This window comes from Spinacia oleracea, chromosome 2, assembly GCF_020520425.1.
Source record: "Spinacia oleracea cultivar Varoflay chromosome 2, BTI_SOV_V1, whole genome shotgun sequence".
Lineage (NCBI taxonomy): Eukaryota > Viridiplantae > Streptophyta > Magnoliopsida > Caryophyllales > Amaranthaceae > Spinacia > Spinacia oleracea.
The window spans coordinates 86,169,261-86,178,688 of NC_079488.1; positions in this window are offsets into that span (position 1 = coordinate 86,169,261).

Sequence of the window (9,428 nt, forward strand, 5' to 3'; positions counted from 1 at the left end):
ATGGTAATAACACAAATAGAGAGTAGTTATACAATTAATTAATCAAGGATATATCTACGTCCATAAGAGAAATATTTTATTAATATGTTAGACAATTGAAATGTTGGTAGATGCCTAAGATAAAATGTCATAATCAAATAATGTAGTGCTAGTTATAAATTGTATAGTTTAACCATTTGACTAAAGTACATACTTTTTTTTTATTAAATTGATTAAATATCCATCAAATGCAAAATTTCAAATGACGTTTTCTATATTTATTAGATTGATTTGTATATTTTTCAATTTATTTCATAATTTTATAAGATTTTTTTTCGAAATAGTCTATCATTATATTTATGTTATTCAAATTTCCATTCTAAATACATATAACCTGAATTTTTTTTAAAAAAAATTCTTTTCCATATGTATTTGTATTTATATTTCATTCATTTCATACAAAATTTGTTATTTCCTTTTTTGTGAATGGTTATATTTCCTTTTATTGCTAGTTTGAATTCTCCTTTTTTTTTCCTTCATTGCTTGATTAGTGCTTATTGAAGTTCAGAATTGATTAGTTGCCTTTTGAGTGGGTATGATATGGCAATTGACGCGGCATATGTGAGAATGGAGTATTGAGAATTTGTTCACTTCTCATTCCCCAACAGTGGTATCATGAGAAACATGTATTTTAAGTACTTTTTGGCATGTTATTATGTTTGTGATGTTGTCGAATTTTTCCTGATTTTTTCGTGAATTTTTCGAATGTTTCTCGATTATTGGATAGATCGTAGAAAATATTCTGAATTCGTAAAATGTCGTAAAAAATTTGATTTTTCTCACCCTAATATGATTTTAAAAGGCGTTTTAAGATCAACTCATGTGAACATAATCGCAAAATCAGGCCCCGAAGTTTGAGTTTTTGGGCATTTTTGTTAATTAATGAATTAAATTAACAATTTTGGAAAGTTTTTCAATTTATTACTAGACCTAAACTACTCGGAATTAATTGAAATTTTTCCTTACTGTTATTGGGTATATTTTAAAATTATGGTAAAATTTTCGACCACAAATGTTAAGTATAAACCCTAATTTGAATTTTCCCTAATTTAATGATTTTTAGATCGTAATTTGATTTTATTAATTATTTAGATCTGGAAATTTATTTAGTTGGAAAGGGGAATGTAATTTCATGATTAAATGTCAGATTTAAAAATTTATCGATTAAAATTTTGATTAGATTCGTTAATTTTAATCGATCACCTAACCCAAATTTGATAAAAAAAAAAGCTAAAATTTAAATGTTTAGAACGATTTAAAATTTTGGATTGAATTATCATACTTATTCAAATTTTTGTTGATATTTATCGTTCGTTAAATTTGAATAATTTTTTAGCCTAGGTTTATTATATTTCATTAATTAGATTGTTTGAAATTTAATAAAATCGATCAAACGTCATTTTTCGTAATTAAAATGAACAAGTTTGTTAAAATTATGGAAAATGATTTTTTCGTGCAATTTCGTTTCGAACATTAAAAAGGTTGATTTTTTTTTTAATAAAAGTCGGATAGCGAGCCACTTGCACGAAGCAAGGGCTGCTGCCCGTATGCGAGACGAAAGGGGTGCGCGCACACGAAGGTAGCAAGGCGCTGGCCTTGTGTGCGCTGCGTGCTACTCAACAGAGCAGTGGGTGCGCGCAGAGCTCGGGCGAGATCGCGGCACGCCAAGGCCACCAGCGGCTGGGCCAAGGCAGCAAGCAGCGAGCAGCGACGAAGGCAGCATGGCAGTGGGCATGGGCAATGCGCCTGTGCGCTGCTGCGGTGTTTGTGCCTGCGCGATGGGCTTGCGCCCTCGTGTGGGTGCGATGTTGGCACGCACTGCGCATCGTTGGGCTGGGCACTCGTCTAGCCCACGATGCATCCAAATGCCAAATGTGCATGTTTGCTTCGCTTAATATCAAGTTCCAAAATTTGGGCTTTGGACTTAATTTTGCACAAAAAGGGCTAACGGTGGACTTTAATTATTTTATTTTATTTGACTTGGGCCTGGCCGTGAGTTTAAATATTTAAAATTAAATTGTCCAAACTAAAATGTTGGTTTAAGTGGGAGCCATTTAATGAAATTAAATGAAATAATTAATTCTAATTATTTTCGTAGGGCACCATTATTTTAATTAAATTAAATTTTGATTAGAATAATTCTAAGGATTAATAATTCAAAATTGATTAATCTTTTAGGATGCGTTTTACGTGAACATGATTTTTAAATAAATCATGTAAATACTTGCATATTTATTTGGGCCATTCGTTTAGGACACGAATGGATGAATGCATAGAAATTATGTTATGTATTGCAGGTATTCAAGGTGACTAGTATGGCCAATCTAGGATAGTTAAATACGGTATGCGTACCGTTTTATCTTTGAATGTAAAGTTTTAAATATGGTCTGCGTACCATTGAAGTTTTGATGTAATTATTTATTATTTCAAGTTCTTCTAGGATATTTAGAACTTTAAGTTAGCTTTTGAATGAAGTTCAAGACAATGCCAAGCTAACAAGGTGAAGGAAGATTGGATGCTTCAAGACCAAGTTTTGGGTCATACTAGTTCACCAAAGTTTAATTTATGCACTTATATATATTATGAATGAATGTATATTATGCATGAATGTTGTTTGTATGTTCGATTAGATTTAGTTCATTAAATAATCAAACCGACATAGAAACAACTAGGTCCAAAGTAATATTGAGTTTATAATTGCCTTCCAAATCAAGCGCTTACAAAAATATGAGGATCTAAGGTAGTAGGTTTACGCCAAAGCGAGCCGAGGTACTATTTTAGTTGACTTAGATGGTAAGGTATCCCAAAGGAACACGTTGATTGTGGTTGTAACTCAAACAACAATGGCATATGTTGTGGCAAAAGGATGAATTATGGCATTAATTTATTAACCAATAGTAATTTGGAGATTATTAGCAATTGGTTTTGCTTACCTAGAATCTTAAAAGACTTAAGACATGCCAAAGCTGCTTAAGAATTTGGGACTTTTAGGGTCTTGGAATCGTTTTATTTTTGCATGAATGAAATGTTTAATAGCTTTAATGATTGCATGATTGCTTTTATTTCAAAGTTTTTAAAAGATTATGAATGGTTAATTATTGCAAATTCTTTTCAAATGTAGTAATCAAATGGCCGCAAACAATAACAACTCATACAACTTGAGTTTAATTCTCGACAAAGAGAAGTTGAATGGCAATAACTTCCTCGATTGGCAAAGGAACTTGCAAAAAGTTCTAATGCATGAGGAAAAGGAGTATGTCCTTGAGGAAGAGTTACCAGAGGCCGTCGGGCCGGAGGTAACTCAAGCTGCCTTAACCGTTGGATCCAGGCCAACAGGGATGTCAAATGTGTGATGCTTGAATCCATGAATCCTGAACTTCAGAAAACGTTCATTAACTCGGATGCTTACCAAATCATCTCGGAGTTGAAGAACATGTTTCAAGATCAGGCCAAAATCGAAAGATTCGAGACTCAGAGGTTGATCCTTGAGACTAAGCTCAAGAAAGGAGAACCAGTGAGCCCGCACGTTCTTAAAATGATTGGATTGTTTGAGAACATGAGACTCTAGATTCTGACATTTTAAATGAAATGGCCATTGACATCATTCTCCATTCGCTTCATAGTGGATATGATTAGTTCAAGTTAAATTACAACATGAACAATATGGAGAAAACTCTTACTGAGCTTCACGGTATGCTGAAAACCGCTGAAAAGTCGCTCAAGCAAGAGAATAAGCACGACATGCTTATGGTGCGTAAGGGCAAGGGTTTCAAGAAATCTGGCAAGGAAAAGGGCAAGAAGGGTAAGGGCAAGGCTGCGCCCACACCTAAGTCCAACGGCACCAGTTCTGGTAAATAGAAAAGGGTGACTCGTTCTCCTGTCGACTCTGAATGCTTCTACTGCAAGAAGAAGGGGCATTGGAAGAGGGATTGCTTGAAGAGAAAGGAAGAAGAGAAGAACGGGAACGTTGCTTCTACTTCATGTATGTATGTTATACATTGTAATCTCACAAATTCTACTTCTTGGGTATTAGATACTGGTTGTGGCTCACACTTATGTTCCAATTAGCATGGACTAAGGAGAAGTAGAAAGCTTGATAAAGGCGAGATGGATCTATGCGTGGGAAATGGAGCACGGATTGCTGGATTAGCCGTAGGATCTTATTTTATATCTTTGCCTAGTGGTTTTGTTTTGGAACTAGAAAACTGTTACTATGTTCCTAGTATCACCAGAAACATCATTCCCGTTTCAAGTTTGGATTCTAAAGGTTTTAGTTTTCAATTTAAAGACAATAGTTGTTCTTTTTCTTTGAATGTAATGTTTTATGGTTCAGTACAACAAGAAAATGGTCTATATGTGCTAGATACAAGCAAACAAATTTATAACATAAATACCAAAAAGGCTAAAACTGGTGACTCCGATCTCACATATCTATGGCATTGTCGATTAGGCCATATAAACACAAAACGCATGGAAAGACTTCCAAGGAAGGGCATTCTAGAATCATTCAACTTAGAGAAGATTGATCAATGCGAATCTTGTTTACTTGGTAAAATGACAAAGCGACCTTTCTCAAAAGTAGGAGAAAGAGCAAGCGAACTACTAGAGCTAATACATACGAACGTATGTGTGCCTATGAGTACAAAAGCTACAGGTGATTTCAGCTATTTCATAACGTTTACGGACGATTTCAGTAGATATGGCTATATTTACTTAATGAAACAGAAGTCTGAATCGTTTGAGAAATTCCAAGAATTTCAAAATGAAGTAGAGAATCAACATGGCAAGAAAATCAAAGCTCTAAGATCAGATCGAGGAGGTGAATATCTTAGCCATGATTTTGATGACCATCTAAAATAATGTGGTATTCTTTCTGAATTGACTGCTCCGGGGACACCTCAATGGAATGGAGTGTTGGAATGGAGAAACAGGACCTTACTCGATATGGTCAGGTCAATGATGGGTCAACCCAAACTTCCTTTACAATTTTGGGGACATGCGTTGCAAACAACAGTACTCACACTGAATTGTGCTTCGTCAAAAGCTGTTGAAAAGACTCCATACGAATTATGGACTCGGAAACTTCCAAAGTTGTCTTTTCTAAAGATTTGGGGTTGAGAAGCATATGTCAAGCGATTAATTTCGGACAAGCTCGAACCAAAATCTGACAAATGTTTCTTCGTTGGGTATCCAAATGAAACTAAGGGGTATTACTTCTACAACAAGTCAGAGAACAAGGTATTTGTTGCTCGTGACGGTATCTTTTTAGAAAGAAATCACATTTCCAAAATGACAAGTGGGAGAATAATAGACCTCGAAGAGATTCGAGATGAACAACGAACCAAGAACTCTTTAGAAGCAGTTCAAGGTGAAGAACCTCCAAGGCCTTCAGAAGAGCAAGTGGGAGTAGTTCATCAAGACGTTGTTTCCCCTCGTAGGTCACATAGAACTAAGGTTCAGCCGGATAGATGGACAGGCGTCCTCTTGACTGAAAACTTAGAAGTTCTCATATTAGATAGTGATAAACCTATGACCTATAAGCAAGCTATGACGAGCCCAAGCTCCACTAAATGGTTAGAGGCCATGAAATCTGAGATAGACTCCATGTTTGAAAATCAAGTCTGGGATTTGGTTGATTTTCCAGATGGGTTTACACCTATCGGATGCAAATGGGTCTTCAAATTGAAGAAAGACAAGGATGGAATTGTATACATATACAAGGCTAGATTGGTAGCAAAAGGTTACAGACAAGTTCACGGGGTTGACTACGATGAAACCTTTTCTCCAGTCGCTATGCTTAAGTCTATTCGGATAATTCTTGCGATTGTCGCGTTTCATGATTATGAAATATGGCAAATGGATGTCAAAACTGCCTTCTTGAATGGTGTTCTTGAAGAGACTGCATGTGTTTATGACACAACCGGAGGGTTTTGTCGATCAAAAGAATCAAGGAAAGGTATGCAAGCTTAAGAAACCCATCTATGGATTAAAGTAGGCATCAAGGAGTTGGAATATACGATTTGATGAAGCATTCAATGAATTTAGCTTCATCAAGAATCAGGGCAAATCTTGCGTATACAAGAAAGTCAGTGGGAGTAAAATTGCATTCTTAGTCTTGCATGTAGACGACATACTGCTTATTGGAAACGACATTCCTATTTTGGAGTCTGTAAAGACTTGGCTTGGAAAGTGTTTCTCAATGAAAGACTTAGAAGAGGCACATTATATATTGGGCATCAAGATCTATAGGGATAGATCTAAGAGGATGATTGGACTAAGCCAGATCACTTACATTGACAAGGTGCTAGCTAGGTTCAGTATGATGGAAGCCAAGAGAGGCCATCTACCCATGTCACGTGGCATATATCTAAGCAAGACTCAGTGTCCCAAGACATCTGATGAGCGTAGAAAGATGAGTGGAATTCCATACGCTTTGGCTGTTGGATCCATCATGTATGCTTTGATTTGTACGAGGTCGGATGTTTCGTTCGCACTCAGTGCAACGAGCAGGTACCAGTCAGACCCAGGTGAGGCGCATTGGACTGCTGCCAAAAATATCCTAAAGTACCTGAAAAAGGACAAAGGATCAGTTTCTAGTCTATGGTGGTACAGATGAGTTGATCGTTAAAGGATATACGGACGCAAGCTTTCAAACCGACATAGATGATTTTAGATCACAGTTTAGTTTTGTGTTCTGCCTCAATGGCGGAGCAGTAAGCTGGAAAAGTGCTAAGCAAAGAACTATTACGGATTCTACAACTGAAGCCGAGTACATTGCTGCCTCAGAAGCAGCAAAGGAATCTGTTTGGATTCGAAATTCATCGAAGAACTTGGGGTTGTCCCCTCCATTAAAGGACCAATGGCGTTGTATTGCGACAATAGTGGAGCCATTGCCCAGCCAAAGGAGCCTAGGAGCCACCAGAAGTCCAAGCACGTACTGCGACGATTTCACATACTTCGAGAAATCGTTGAAAGGAAAGAAATCGAGATTTGAAAGGTTGGAACCGACGACAACGTCGCAGATCCATTGACTAAACCGTTGCCACAAGTGAAGCACAACGCACATGTAGCAACCATGGGAAGCAAGCATGTTGGAGAATGGCTTTGATTTTCTAAACTTTTTTTTAGAACACCTGTTAGATCTGTGTTTAAAACAATTGGTTTAACCATTTCATATTTATGAAATTCTTTATTTCACATTCATTTAATTTTGGTTTAGTATTAAATGAAAAATACAAGTTATTCAAAACATTCAAATGGGATGTCAAGATGGATTCTTCTACAAAGAAACACCCATAAGTGAACTTAAATATTTAAGTCACAAAGGATCCCTAATCCAGGTCATTGAAAGGTTGGACGACCAATGACTAATGAAGATTAGATTGCAAATAGATTTGTAGTTCGGTTTCTTGAACTAGATTGACTGGATGTCAAAAATATTTTGCATAGATACTTATTGGATCTTGTATCGGATTGACCATGAGAACACTTTAAGAGATTAAAGTCATGTCATAAGTAGTTCTCGTTAATGGTGATTAGAACCATTCCTCAAAACATGAGTAATTATGATTGCTCGTTTGAAGATTAGTTTGTTTTGATGCTCGCTAAACATCGCACCGTAAAAGGAGACTATAAAACCAGTTATTGGGCGTACTATGAATCAAAGTGAGTGTTCATAAATTGCAAGACTGGATTGTCCTCCTATATTTGATAGGATATGGTGTTGCTATGTAACAAGGCCTCTCGGAGAGTTAGATACTGTGAAAATGCATGGTCGTGCTCAGAATGGTTAAGGCTTAACCTTCTGTTAAAGTTTAACAGTTGAACTCAGTAATCCGAGAAACACTTTTGGACCTAATAAGGATGGCTTGGATCTTACCTTATGTTCAGTAAGTAACATTAAGAGACAAAGGAATGTGAATGCACACTTGTCTGAATGACAAGTGGGAGACTGAAGGAAATATGTCCTTCACCCAAGGTGCATTAGTCTAATACCAAGGTTCAGATTAATTACGAACAATTAATTCAGTGAGATCAAGTGATCGGAACAACTGGCTGGAGCAATGCTTCCGATCAGTGAGCTCTAATCTATATTAGGCTCACAGCTTACTCTTGACTGAACCTATAAGGTCACATTATTGGCATGTAACAGATCACCGGATTAAATGAATCGGAAATTCATTTAATAGATTTTCGGGAATTAGTTCGGAAAAACATAAATATATGATATGACGTTGGATCGGAATCGTATATCGTATCGCATATATTCGTAATCTAGGAGAAACGAATAATCGTATCGTACGAAGGTGATTCGTCAAGTACTACGAAGTATACGATAAACAATAGCCGTAAGGCATTGGTCGTGAATACGAGCAAGGCAAAGTTGCCGGCCCGACGAGCCAAGCGCACAAGCGCGCAAGGCCCATCAAGCGCAGCAGCTCGCCAACGGGGAGCAAGGCCCATGGCCTGCAGTTGGGCGCGCGCGGGACAACAACAGCAACATCGCACAACAGCGAGGCCCAAGGCCCATGGCTGTGTGGCTGCGCGCTGCTCGTGGGCTTATGCGTGGGTGCTGGCCGGCCTTGGCCTTTGTGCTTTTGGCCGGCTAGTGTTATAACCTTAGGGTTATAACACCACCCCTCCCATTATGTTTTTCCAACTACTACTCTACGTAATTCAGTTTAACCTAAATCAAAAGTGAAACCCTAATCTCTTTTGAGCCTCCATTCAAACTGTTCTTCCCTAAAAGTAAAAATATCTTGAGTGACTTCTAAGCCATCGAGCTCAAGACGGATCTGAACATGTCGGTGAACCAAGTAGAGGAACGACATCTGGAGTTCTTTTCGTGTTTGTGGTACGTTGAATCTAGGGAAAACACGCTACAAACGTAAGTCTGCTTGATTTGTACTTTATACATGGTTCCTGGCTTTGGGGATTATTTCGCTACGTTAATATGTTTTTAACTGTATTCCCCAACAAAAGCAGTGGTGAAAAATAAGGATTCAGTTTGGACTCCTCCAACTGATGATCATATCAAGCTAAATTTAGATGGCAGTTGGAAGGGTTATAATGAAGTAGGGGGTGGTGGAGTATTCTATGGGGGCAGCTGGAACATGGTATACGGGTTTCTCAAGCAAACTCAATGCCATTACTCCACTTGCAGTTGCATTATATGCAATTTGTGAAGGATTACTCATGGCTGTAGACTATAATATTCAGAAGTTAGAATTGGAAACTAATGCGCAGTTGTTGGTTAAAATGCTCTTCTCTTAATTTGGATCAGTATTACACACATGAGTTAACACCAGTTCTCTCTGATGTTGAAAGTTTAATGAAGAAGTTCTCTTCTTTGGTGGTGAAGCATATCCCTCAGCTGATAATGAAGTGGT